Source organism: Lissotriton helveticus, chromosome 2_2, assembly GCF_964261635.1.
Source record: "Lissotriton helveticus chromosome 2_2, aLisHel1.1, whole genome shotgun sequence".
Lineage (NCBI taxonomy): Eukaryota > Metazoa > Chordata > Amphibia > Caudata > Salamandridae > Lissotriton > Lissotriton helveticus.
In genome coordinates, this window is record NC_136060.1 from 134,737,616 (window position 1) to 134,749,589 (window position 11,974).

Here is an 11,974-nt window from a genome sequence, read left to right on the forward strand (position 1 = left end):
AAACTTCCTCTTTAAGTAGCTATATACAAAGCTAGCGAAGGAGGACATTGCTCTACAGTTAAGCCATGACATGGCTGTATCTCATCGTCACCCACTAGGGTTTAGTACTGTGGCGGGGACCTGTAGAGGGCATCAAGCGTGAAACTTGTGGCACACATCTACATATGACTGAATACAGGAGCATCACCTCTCATTTAATATCTGCCTGTGATGAAAGTGCCTTCGCCACCATCTGTGTTTGTGGAAATCACGCTTGGATCTGATCTGTCATTTGTTGTGGCTTGAAGTAAAAACAAAAACGCATGACAGCTCACCAGTATGTGGGTGGAGCTGATACTACAGTAGCACCATTGTAAGCAGCTACTCAGCAGGACCGCAGGAATGTGCAACGCTGAAATAATTGTCCTAAAAAACACAGCCTAAAATTAAATGGAGACCGAGTGCCCAAATGGCAAGCTGTAATCTTGCCTCTGGCCCTGAAAGTGCTTGCACCAGAGCCTCCATTTGGTTCACCCTCGGTGCATGATAACTATAACTATCACTGAATTGGTAGTTTAATGACTGGGCATGCGAGCATGACTGTATTGCAGCTGTTTCCTTAAACAAGTTATGATTGACAAAAGCAATTAAATTTGCACATTTATGGTCGACACTCTAGCCACAGTTAACACGAGCCATGCAAACCATAAATTGTGAAAGCTTCAATTACAAATCTTACAAACAAGATTATACCTTGCATTACCTATGGCACTTTCAAATGGACGATTGTGAATGTATATTTTTTTATTACGTTGTGCTTTTAGTTATTGTATAAATATTGTGAGGTTATAAGCATTGGTTGGTATAAAAATGATGGTCTGCGTGGTTCATGTTATTCAGGGCATAATTAAATGTAATTTACAAACTTCAGAGGTTTTCCGGTTTTAATTCGAAGTCGACTGCATTTTCCATTTGTTATTTATTTATTTTCAGTTTTTTTGTTTGTTAATCCATACTTTTAAGGTGATCTAACCAAAGATAACTTCAACTTGTCAATTTTGTTTTTCCTCGGGGGTTTCACAGTAACTACGAGCCCTGCAAAAAAAAGTTTAACTGGGGTTCTCTTTGTGGGTGCCCCTCCACCTGGGTTAGTGGATACCCCGTACCATGTAATGACTGTTTTTTTTAAAGATGCGGAAACAAGGTTTTTGTGTCTTGTGACGTTGACTTCAACAATAATTAAAGTAATCAAGGAGATTATGATCGGCAAACGTAAAAGGGCGAACATTTTTTAAAATATATTTCAATCAGTGGACTATCTGCTGTTAAACTGTCTGATGTACATCTTCCATAGTTGATTGACCGGGCAACTCAATTTGATTCCTACAGAAATAACTTTTGTAATGCTATTTTTTTTTCCACCTAAAAAATGGATTTGCACCAAGCAAAGTCATTTCATTGAGTGAAGTTCTACTTTGTGTCAAGTTTGGTTTAATTCTTTCTAGGTCGTCTAACTTTTTTTTTCTTCCTTCTTTCTATAGCACTGTTTAAAGCAAAAATGTGAAACTCCACCTTCTCTTAGCACACGCTTGACAGAGCTGCACAAAACCTGCTGTGCTGAACCAAAATCAGATCATTTATATTTTAATGGCTATAGTGCACGCTGGACTATGGCACCAAAGTTACTAACCAAAAAAACCCATTTTCAATGGAAAACTAGGCTTGAATGTAGGTTCTTAGGTGTTAGCTCTAGTTGCGTTTATAATGTAATAGGGCCTAGTACCCCATACGAGGCATCAAAGCACTTTTCAGTGAGCAGCACGTTACTCCAGAACTCAGAGGATTAGTACAGTGTTATAACCGTTCCCTATTTCGTGTTAAATGCTCTGCACAAAATATATCCTCTTTCCTTCTTGTACCATAGTTTTCCCCTTTTGGTATGTTCCACCCCTCTGCCAGAGACTCTGGTTCCATCTTAGAATGCGAGCAGTAGTGCACCTTAGAATGTTGGCAATCCGCTTGAGGAGCATTGGGCATGGCAGTTTGAGGAGCTGTATATAGAAATAAACCCACCTGTTCTTCAAATGTCTTCGTTTTTTGGACTCATTTTAACATATAGGGAATTTAGTTCATTTTAATTTGTGGACATGAGTCTTAGTTGGATTGAATAGGATTAAAAAAACTGCCGAAGAGCGGGGGGGGGGGGCAAATAAATAGCAAAGACCACAAATCTGGAAAAAACAGCACAAAATGACACAAACGGAGCAATATGGTGGTAGGAGAGTGGGCGGGGAATGAAAAAACAGCAGCAAATGACCGCAGAAACAAAAAATAATAAAAATGTTTAGCCAAAGAGGATGTGATAAAACCAAGCAATATGAGAAGGAGGCAGGTAAACAAACAGCTGCTTCAGGGAAGCAAAACCAGGAAGGCAACTAGAGCCAGGCACCGAAACCTGCTCAGAGATTAAAGCAAAATCTCACATGGCCAGAGATGACTGCGAGTCCGCCCTCTGGCGAAATAATGGGGTCTCACCCAGCAGGCCTCCACAGGCTTGCTGAAAGGGCACTAGTGCTACCAGTTGCTTCTGTAGTCTGAGTTAATCTCATCTCCTGGGACTGCTGGATTCTCCGCGCCCACCCTAATATGCAGCCTTCACTCACCGGAGGAGGCCAGGGGGACTGGCACCTCACCTCACGGGCTCCTGTGTAACTTTCGGCCCTGGCTGCAACCCCACAAAGTCCGGCCTGGTAGATTTGTGGTGTTCAGCATGAAGAACTGTGGTGCGGTGTAAGAGGGTCCGACCGAGCCCATCAGTGTGAAACTGGCAGAGCGACTTGCCAGAGATCACAGCCACGCTCCCTCTGCTCTCTGTTCCCCTCTCACGAGCCTCCTCGCACAGCAGGCTGTGGCTCGGGGAAGTCGGATGAGATATTTTACTTCCAGGGCTTTGAAACAACAGACATATGGCATGTAGTGATATATATATATATATATATATATATATATATATATATATATATATATATATATATATATATATATATATATATATATATATATATATATATATATATATATATATATATATATATATATATATATTATTCAAAGGGCGTAGCGGTTTTTGTGGAGACTTTAATGAATATAGTATCTTTACTGGGAAAGCTAGTTATTTTCTTACTGATTGGTAGCTGACTTATTACAATGTACAAATATATTTGGTTGAATTCTCACTCTTTAGGCGGAGCTCACTATGGAAATGATCAGCAGTCCAAGTAGCCACATATCATGTCCATTCAACTTCCAATGCCAGTTTTGCGTTTTTATTATTTTTATTTCCCTTGCTGTTTCAAATACGACTTCTACAAGGCACAGCACCACTAACAGGGTGGAATCATGTTTAAAGGTTGGGTAACCTTTTAATTTGACGTGCCGCTCTTAATTTTGGAAGTTGGCGATATGTAATGTCAGCTTGCTTGTTGCCCCCAACAGTTTGCCTGTAAAATCAAGGTGACTGGGAAGGACAGACCATGGGCATGACCTTTCTAGGACCTTGCTTTGGGTAAAGTCCTCGTTATGCTCCCAACGTACCCAACTCGCCCCCAAAAAGACTGGAGATGTTATTAGTGTTGCAGCTATTATCTTCATTTTGTAATGATCTTATTAAAATCATGATGGAGTCCAGAGATGCAATAGGCCGAGTTGAAAATGCCTTGGTATCTATTAAACCAACGCCTCACCCCTTTACTGCGCAGCAAGAGATCGTGCAAAGGGGAATCCTCCCTTTAGATACCCGGAGTACTAACCAGCCCTTTCCCCTGTAGCCGTAGGTCTGCAGGAGCCATGAACAGTGAAACTGAGAACTTGGGTACCCGGGTTCGATCCCCTAGCAGTCGACCACTTAGTTTGGCCTCGACCAGCCAGCATTTCTTGTTACAGCATAGGGAAGGAGCCACAGATAGTTTATTTACTGCTAACAGCCGGGGTTTGCCAGTAATTGACCTATCCCTAGCGTGCTGTCCCTATACTGTGGTTTTGACAGGGGTCCCAGGTCTTGGCTTGCAGAGATAGGGACAAATCATCTGGCCAATTGATCAGCAAAGTAACACACTGGTTGTGTAAATATGCAAGATTAAAAATGGTTGGTCATACACATATCCTGATTGCCAGGAGGGTAACGTGGTTAGGATGGCCGAGGAAGACATTCAAGGGTAATTGTGTGATAGTTACACACCGATTCCCTGATTTAGCACACAATATCTTACGACCGACTTCTCAGACCCACCATTATGATACTTGTATTAAAGTATTACTGTTGGGCTGCTTTTTCAGGTCTTTATATAATACCACAATCAGTAACCATTTTTTAACTTCGGAGGGAGCTCTTCCATCCCACGGGGGAATACAATCCATGCCCAATCCCTATGCGCCCCTAAGGAACCTTAACGACCTAGATTTGACTGCATGTACATGAGAGAGATAGCAATGTTTCTATTGTCCCCGAGGAATCAACACAGAGATTAGCAAGTGGGTGGTAATGTAGGCCAGGTCTGGTACTTCCCCAAGTAGTTAGGAATTGAGTGGTGTAGGGGCTAAAAGGCAAATGTTGGGGCCTAATACACCTCTATTTAAGTCTCAACAGTGTGGGGGGTAACATTTAAACATTTCCTGGAATGTGGCAGGTTTAGACGCCAAATTTGTGGAGGACAGATGGCTCCAATTCTTTAGATCTTATAATATTATTTGCTTCCAGGAGACATGGGAGATTGAAAATCTTTTTCTTGAGGTTTACAAAACGTAATTTTGTGCGGCAGAGGGTTCAAGTATGGGAAGAGCAAGGGGTGGCCTGATTATCTTTGTAAATTTAAGGATTTGTGGGGCGATTAAGTATTTGAATTGGGACTCTAACGGCTGATATTAGCGGTAGGAAATTCACTTCGCTTCACTTTAACTTTTATAATGCAAAACAAAAGACTGATGGCCTCTCAAGCCTGGTAGAGTTAAGTGGTCGCCTGGAATTTGTTTCAGGGTGAAGGTTTTTCGCAGAGAGGTTTGATTTTAGGTGGTGTTTATAATTGCCATTTATGTACCGATTTACTACCCAACATGCACACGGGATTGGTCAACATGTATGATTAGGGACGGATTACACATGAAGCACACTAAAGGACAGGAACTGAATACTCTGCTAGATACTTTATGGTCTAATATATACCCTAGATTTGGATCCGCTGTGCCCAGATCTCTCTTTATGGCCGACCTACACAGGCAGGGGCTCTGCAACAATTATTATTATTTTCTTTTGTCTTTAAGTGGATTATACTTTCTTTTAATAGCCTGCACAACCCTTTTAGCCATCACAATCTCTTTCATTTGGTGCTTGATGTGCCGGGAAATTTGATTGTACCCCGTAGTGTGAATGTTGGCTCACTTGTTGCAACTAATCAAGGGAGGCGTCTGAGGTGGACACAGCTGGACATTGCTGTTTTTAACCGAGCGCTCTTTAGTTTGAGGCAACAGGAGATTTTAAAGTGTTTAGACTTATCAGCCTTCGGAGAATAAATTATATATGTATTCATCGCAATTGCACAATCTCGCCAGTTTATTAGCAGTCCTGATAGCCACTGTTTGTGTTGACCTACCAAGATGGTTCGATAGTGAATATTCCTGGGCTTTGCGTCAACTTAAGAAAGCGGTGAAACAGATTCCACGCGACAGAGCCTGGGTGGCAACTTTTCGTAAAAATTATAAGGGGGCTATCAAGGACTGGAAGCACTTGCTACAGAAGCAAGCCTGTGAGGAGCTGACGGAAGCATGTGAAAAGGACTGTACCCTTTTTTGGAAGATTATTAACAGCCCCTGCTTCTCAGACCCAGAGAAGCCAGGACCAGCTCATAACTTTACCCCAGATCAATGTATGGACTACGTTGAGGGTGTGTACAATCCTGGTTCTAGTGAGGAACCCATTATGGAGGAGAGTCCTCCATCTAGTGCCAGAGCTATCATGTTTGATCTAGATGATTTGAGACTGGACATTGAGGACTTGTCATGGAGTAAGGCCCCTGATCCAGACGGGATCCCCAGGACCTTTTCTGTGACAATATAGATGTCTGGGCCCCAAATTTAACTAGGGTTCTAAACCGCACTGTGAGAACAATAATGCCCCCTCGTGGTTTATGGCCACCATTGTCCCGATCTTCAAGAAAGGGGACAGGGATAACACTCTCTGTTACTGCCCTATATCTCTCATTGATTCCACAGTTAAAGTCCTTGGCCGAGTACTATTAAATAGGCTTTCGGACTGGGCGGATACCAATCAAATTATCTCCGAGGTACAATATGGGTTCCCTATAGGTAGGTCCACTAACGACCAATGCCTGAACCCCTATCTTTTAATATCGAAATATGACTGCTAAGCTCGTAGCTTTCTTGGGTTTTATGGACCTCGCTGCAGCATTTGGTCGGGTTAACCGCTGCAAACTAAGGTCCCTGCTTGGTGACCTTGGGGTTGATCCTGCAATCACAAATGTTTTAATGACATTACATTTTAACACTACTGCTGCAGTTAGATACACACAGGATGGGAATATCACTGATCATTTTAAATGTTCTAGAGGGGTGAGACGGATGCATATTGGCCCTATTTTTATTTACGTTCTAGATCAATAGACTGGAAGCGTCTTTGATCGCTTTACAGGCTGATACCCCCAGATTAGGCAGGAGACCAGTCCCATTCCTGTAGTACGCTGATGATGTGCTATTGTAAGCACAAACCCCTAGAGGCCTGCAGGTGTTTTATGGTTTTGTGGCCTTTTTGTGTGGGATGGACCTGTTACTGAAGTTGTCCAAATTGTATATTATGGAATTTGGCAAGCAGGCCGTTAGGAAAAACACCTACAGAGTAGGTTCCTATAGTTTAGCAAAAGTTCTGGCCTTTTCCTATCTAGGCATTTTCCTCGCACTCCATTTTAAACATCTGCTGGATGGGATGATACTTGACATGAGGAAATCAATGGGATCGATCGTAAATTATTTGCACAGACTAGGCACATGGTCACCGGGGGTAATTTTAAAATTGTACAATTCATTCTGCATTTTTAAGGCGCTATATCGAAGTGAGATATGGGGTTATTCCTTGGCCAACAAACTTGAAACCACAGAAAATATCTTAAAAGAATTGCGAAAGTGCCCCATTGTACCGCCTCGTACACAGTACACGAAGAACTAGGAATGAAGTATATACTGGATTTGGTGGCGGTCAAACCTTTGTTATGTTGCATGAAGATCTGGACCAGCCAGGAGGCAGGTTTTACTCGATTAGTGATTGAGGACTGTCACTCGATCATGGATTAAAAATCCCATGGCTAAGATATGTCAATGATACTCTTACGTCTCTAGGCAGAGCAGATATCTTTATGCAATATGATACAGTGAAACTACAGGACAAGCATATAGTGAGAGATTTATTTTTTAAGCATGCTCTGGCCATCAGGGAGGAAAAGGAGCTTAGACAACCTATGGCAAGAGGGCATGTCTTCATGAAATCAGTGTTGGGCATAGAGTTATATTTCTTTATTTTATTCATTTATTTATGAAGTTTTGAATAGTGCGAACTTGATCCCGAAGGATATCAGAGCGCTTTACAATTTGAGGCAAAGGTAAAAAAATCAGAACATTAGTCTTAACATGGGGAATCTAATGGGCATTGAATCGACTAGTACAAACACAACAGCTCAATATAACGTAAGTGCACAAGTAGGAATGGGCTACAACGCCAATAGGCCCAAAAAGTGAGACCCACTGAGGACTGCCCTGAGATCCCGGCACACACCGTCAAAAGAAGAACACACTTTGACGCACCTGGGTCATGGAGTCCGGTAGGTGTGTAGGTGTGTGTGTGTAGGTGTGTGTGTGTGTGTGTGGGTGTGTCGTGGGTGTGTGTCGTGGGTGTGTGTCGTGGGTGTGTGTCGTGGGTGTGTCGTGTGTGTGTGTGTGTGTCGTGTGTGTGTGTGTGTGTCGTGTGTGTGTGTGTGTGTGTGTGTGTCGTGTGTGTGTGTGTGTGTCGTGGGTGTGTGTGTGTGTGTCGTGGGTGTGTGTGTGTGTGTCGTGTGTGTGTGTGTGTCGTGGGTGGGTGTGTGTGTGTGTGTGTGTGTCGTGGGTGGGTGTGTGTGTGTGTGTGTGTGGGTGTGTCGTGGGTGTGTCGTGGGTGGGTGTGTGTGTGTGGGTGTGTGTGTGGGTGTGTCGTGGGTGTGTGTGGGTGTGTGTGTGTGTGTGGGTGTGTCGTGGGTGTGTGTCGTGGGTGTGTGTCGTGGGTGTGTCGTGTGTGTGTGTGTGTGTGTCGTGTGTGTGTGTGTGTGTGTGTGTCGTGGGTGTGTGTGTGTGTCGTGGGTGTGTGTGTGTCGTGGGTGTGTGTGTGTCGTGTGTGTGTGTGTGTCGTGGGTGTGTGTGTGTGTGTGTCGTGGGTGGGTGTGTGTGTGTGTGGGTGTGTCGTGGGTGTGGGTGTGTGTGTGTGTGTGGGTGTGTCGTGGGTGTGTGTGGGTGTGTGTGTGTGTGTCGTGGGTGTGTGTGTGTGTGTCGTGGGTGTGTGTGTGTGTGTGTCGTGGGTGTGTGTGTGTGTGTGTCGTGGGTGTGTGTGTGTGTGTGTCGTGGGTGTGTGTGTGTGTGTGTCGTGGGTGTGTGTGTGTGTGTGTGTGTCGTGGGTGTGTGTGTGTGTGTGTGTGTCGTGGGTGTGTGTGTGTGTGTGTGTGTGTGTGTGTCGTGGGTGTGTGTGTGTGTGTGTGTGTCGTGGGTGTGTGTGTGTGTGTCGTGGGTGTGTGTGTGTGTGTGTCGTGGGTGTGTGTGTGTGTGTCGTGGGTGTGTGTGTGTGTGTGTCGTGGGTGTGTGTGTGTGTCGTGGGTGTGTGTGGGTGTGTGTGTCGTGTGTGTGTGTGTGTGTCGTGGGTGTGTGTGTGTCGTGGGTGTGTGTCGTGGGTGTGTGTGTGTCGTGGGTGTGTGTGTGTCGTGGGTGTGTGTGTGTCGGGTGGGTGGGTGTGTGTGGTGTCGTGGGTGTGTGTGTGTGTGGGTGTGTCGTGGGTGTGTCGTGGGTGTCGTGGGTGTGTCGTGGGTGTGTCGTGGGTGTGTCGTGGGTGTGTCGTGGGTGTGTCGTGGGTGTGTCTTGTGTCGTTGGTGTGTCGTGTGTGGGTGTGTGTGTGGGTGTGTGTGTGGGTGTGTGTGTGGGTGTGTGTGTGGGTGTGTGTGTGGGTGTGTGTGTGGGTGTGTGTCGTGGGTGTGTCGTGGGTGTGTCGTGGGTGTGTCGTGGGTGTGTCGTGGGTGTGTCGTGGGTGTGTCGTGGGTGTGTCGTGGGTGTGTCGTGGGTGTGTCGTGGGTGTGTCGTGGGTGTGTCGTGGGTGTGTCGTGGGTGTGTCGTGGGTGTGTCGTGGGTGTGTCGTGGGTGTGTCGTGGGTGTGTCGTGGGTGTGTCGTGGGTGTGTCGTGGGTGTGTCGTGGGTGTGTCGGTCGTGTGTCGGTCGTGTGTCGTGTGTCGTGGGTGTGTCGTGTGTGTGTCGTGTGTGTGTGTCGTGGGTGTGTCGTGTGTCGTGTGTGTGTGTGTGTCTGTGTGTGTGTGTGTGTGTGTGTGTGTGTGTGTCGTGTGTGTGTGTGTGTCGTGGGTGTGTGTGGGTGTGTGTGTCGTGGTGTGTGTGTGGGTGTGTCGTGGGTGTGTGTGGTGTGTGTGTGTCGTGGGTGTGTGTCGTGGGTGTTGTCGTGTGTCGTGGGTGTGTGTGTGTGTCGTGGGTGTGTGTGTGTGGGTGTGTGTCGTGGGTGTGTGTGTGTCGTGGGTGTGTGTGTGTGTCGTGGGTGTGTGTCGTGGGTGTGTGTCGTGGGTGTGTCGTGTGTGTGTCGTGGGTGTGTGTGTGTCGTGGTGTGTGTCGTGTGTGTCGTGTGTGTGTCGTGTGTGTGTCGTGTGTGTGTGTGTCGTGGGTGTGTGTGTCGTGGGTGTGTGTGTCGTGTGTCGTGGTGTGTGTGTGTGTCGTGGTGTGTGTGTGTCGTGTGTGTGTGTGTGTCGTGTGTGTGTGTGTGTGTCGTGTGTGTGTGTGTGTGTCGTGTGTGTGTGTGTGTGTCGTGGGTGTGTGTGTCGTGGGTGTGTGTGTCGTGGGTGGGTGTGTGTGTGTCGTGGGTTGTGTGTGTGTCGTGTGTGTGTGTGTCGTGGGTGTGTGTGTGTGTCGTGGGTGTGTGTGTGTCTGTGGGTGTGTCGTGTGTGTCGTGGTGTGTGTGTGTGTGTCGTGGGTGTGTGTGTGTGTCGTGGTGTGTGTGTGTCGTGGGTGGTCGTGTGTGTCGTGTTGTGTGTGTGTGTGTGTGTGTCGTGGGTGTGTCGTGGGTGTGTCGTGGGTGTGTCGTGGGTGTGTCGTGTGTGTGTGTGTGTCGTGGGTGTGTGTGTCGTGTGTGTGTGTCGTGGGTGTGTGTGTGTGTCGTGGGTGTGTGTGTCGTGGGTGTGTGTGTGTGTCGTGGGTGTGTGTGTGTGTGTGTGTGTCGTGGGTGTGTGTGTCTGTGTCGTGGTGTGTGTGTGTCGTGGGTGTGTGTGTGTCGTGTGTGTGTGTGTCGTGTGTGTGTGTGTCGTGGGTGTGTGGTGTGTCGTGTGTGTGTGTGTCGTGGTGTGTGTGTGTCGTGTGTGTGTGTGTCGTGGGTGTGTCGTGGGTGTGTCGTGGGTGTGTCGTGGGTGTGTGTGTGTCGTGGGTGGTGTGTGTCGTGGTGTGTGTGTCGTGGGTGTGTGTGTGTGTGTCGTGGGTGTGTGTGTGTGTCGTGGGTGTGTGTGTCGTGTGTGTGTGTGTGTGTGTGTGTGTGTGTGTCGTGTGTGTGTGTGTCGTGGGTGTGTGTGTCGTGGGTGTGTGTGTCGTGTGTGTGTGTGTCGTGTGTGTGTGTGTCGTGGGTGTGTGTGTCGTGTGTGTGTGTGTGTGTGTGTGTCGTGGGTGGTGTCGTGTGTGTGTGTGTGTCGTGTTGTGTGTGTGTGTGTGTGTGTGTCGTGGTGTGTGTGTGTGTGTGTCGTGGGTGTGTGGTGTGTGTCGTGGGTGTGTGTGTGTCGTGGGTGTGTGTGTGTGTCGTGGGTGTGTGTGTGTGTCGTGGGTGTGTGTGTGTGTCGTGGGTGTGTGTGTGTGTCGTGGGTGTGTGTGTGTGTGTGTGTCGTGGTGTGTGTGTGTGTGTGTCGTGGGTGTGTGTGTGTGTGTCGTGGGTGTGTGTGTCGTGGGTGTGTGTGTGTGTCGTGGGTGTGTGTGTGTGTCGTGGGTGTGTGTGTGTGTCGTGGGTGTGTGTCGTGGTGTGTGTCGTGGGTGTGTGTCGTGGGTGTGTGTCGTGGGTGTGTGTCGTGTGTGTGTGTGTGTGTGTTGGGTGTGTCGTGTGTGTGTCGTGTGTGTGTCGTGGGTGTGTCGTGTGTGTGTCGTGGGTGTGTCGTGTGTGTGTCGTGTGTGTGTGTGTGTCGTGTGTGTCGTGGGTGTGTGTCGTGGGGTGTGTGTGTCGTGTGTGTGTGTCGTGGGTGTGTGTGTGTCGTGGGTGTGTGTGTGTCGTGGGTGTGTGTGTGTGTCGTGGGTGTGTCGTGTGTGTGTCGTGGGTGTGTCGTGGGTGTGGGTGTGTCGTGTGTGTCGTGTGTGTGTGTCGTGTGTGTCGTGTGTGTGTGTGTCGTGGGTGTGTGTGTGTGTCGTGGGGGTGTGTGTGTGTGTCGTGGGTGTGTGTGTGTGTCGTGGGTGTGTGTGTGTCGTGGGTGTGTGTGTCGTGTGTGTGTGTGTGTCGTGTGTGTGTCGTGTGTGTGTGTCGTGTGTGTCGTGTGTGTCGTGGGTGTGTGTGTGTGTGTCGTGTGTGTGTGTGTCGTGGGTGTGTGTGTGTGTGTCGTGTGTGTGTGTGTGTCGTGGGTGTGTGTGTGTCGTGGGTGTGTGTGTGTCGTGGGTGTGTGTGTGTGTCATGGGTGTGTGTGTCGTGGGTGTGTGTGTGTGTGTGTGTGTGTGGGTGTGTCGTGTGTGTGTCGTGGGT

At 47.5% G+C, this 11,974-nt stretch overlaps 1 protein-coding gene across 4 annotated transcripts in view; it reads left to right on the forward strand.

Moving 5' to 3' along the window:
• Nucleotides 1-11,974, forward strand: part of FRYL (FRY like transcription coactivator) — a 2,496,013-nt gene that overhangs the window by 42,119 nt on the left and 2,441,920 nt on the right. The gene's annotated exons all lie outside the window — the stretch shown is intronic.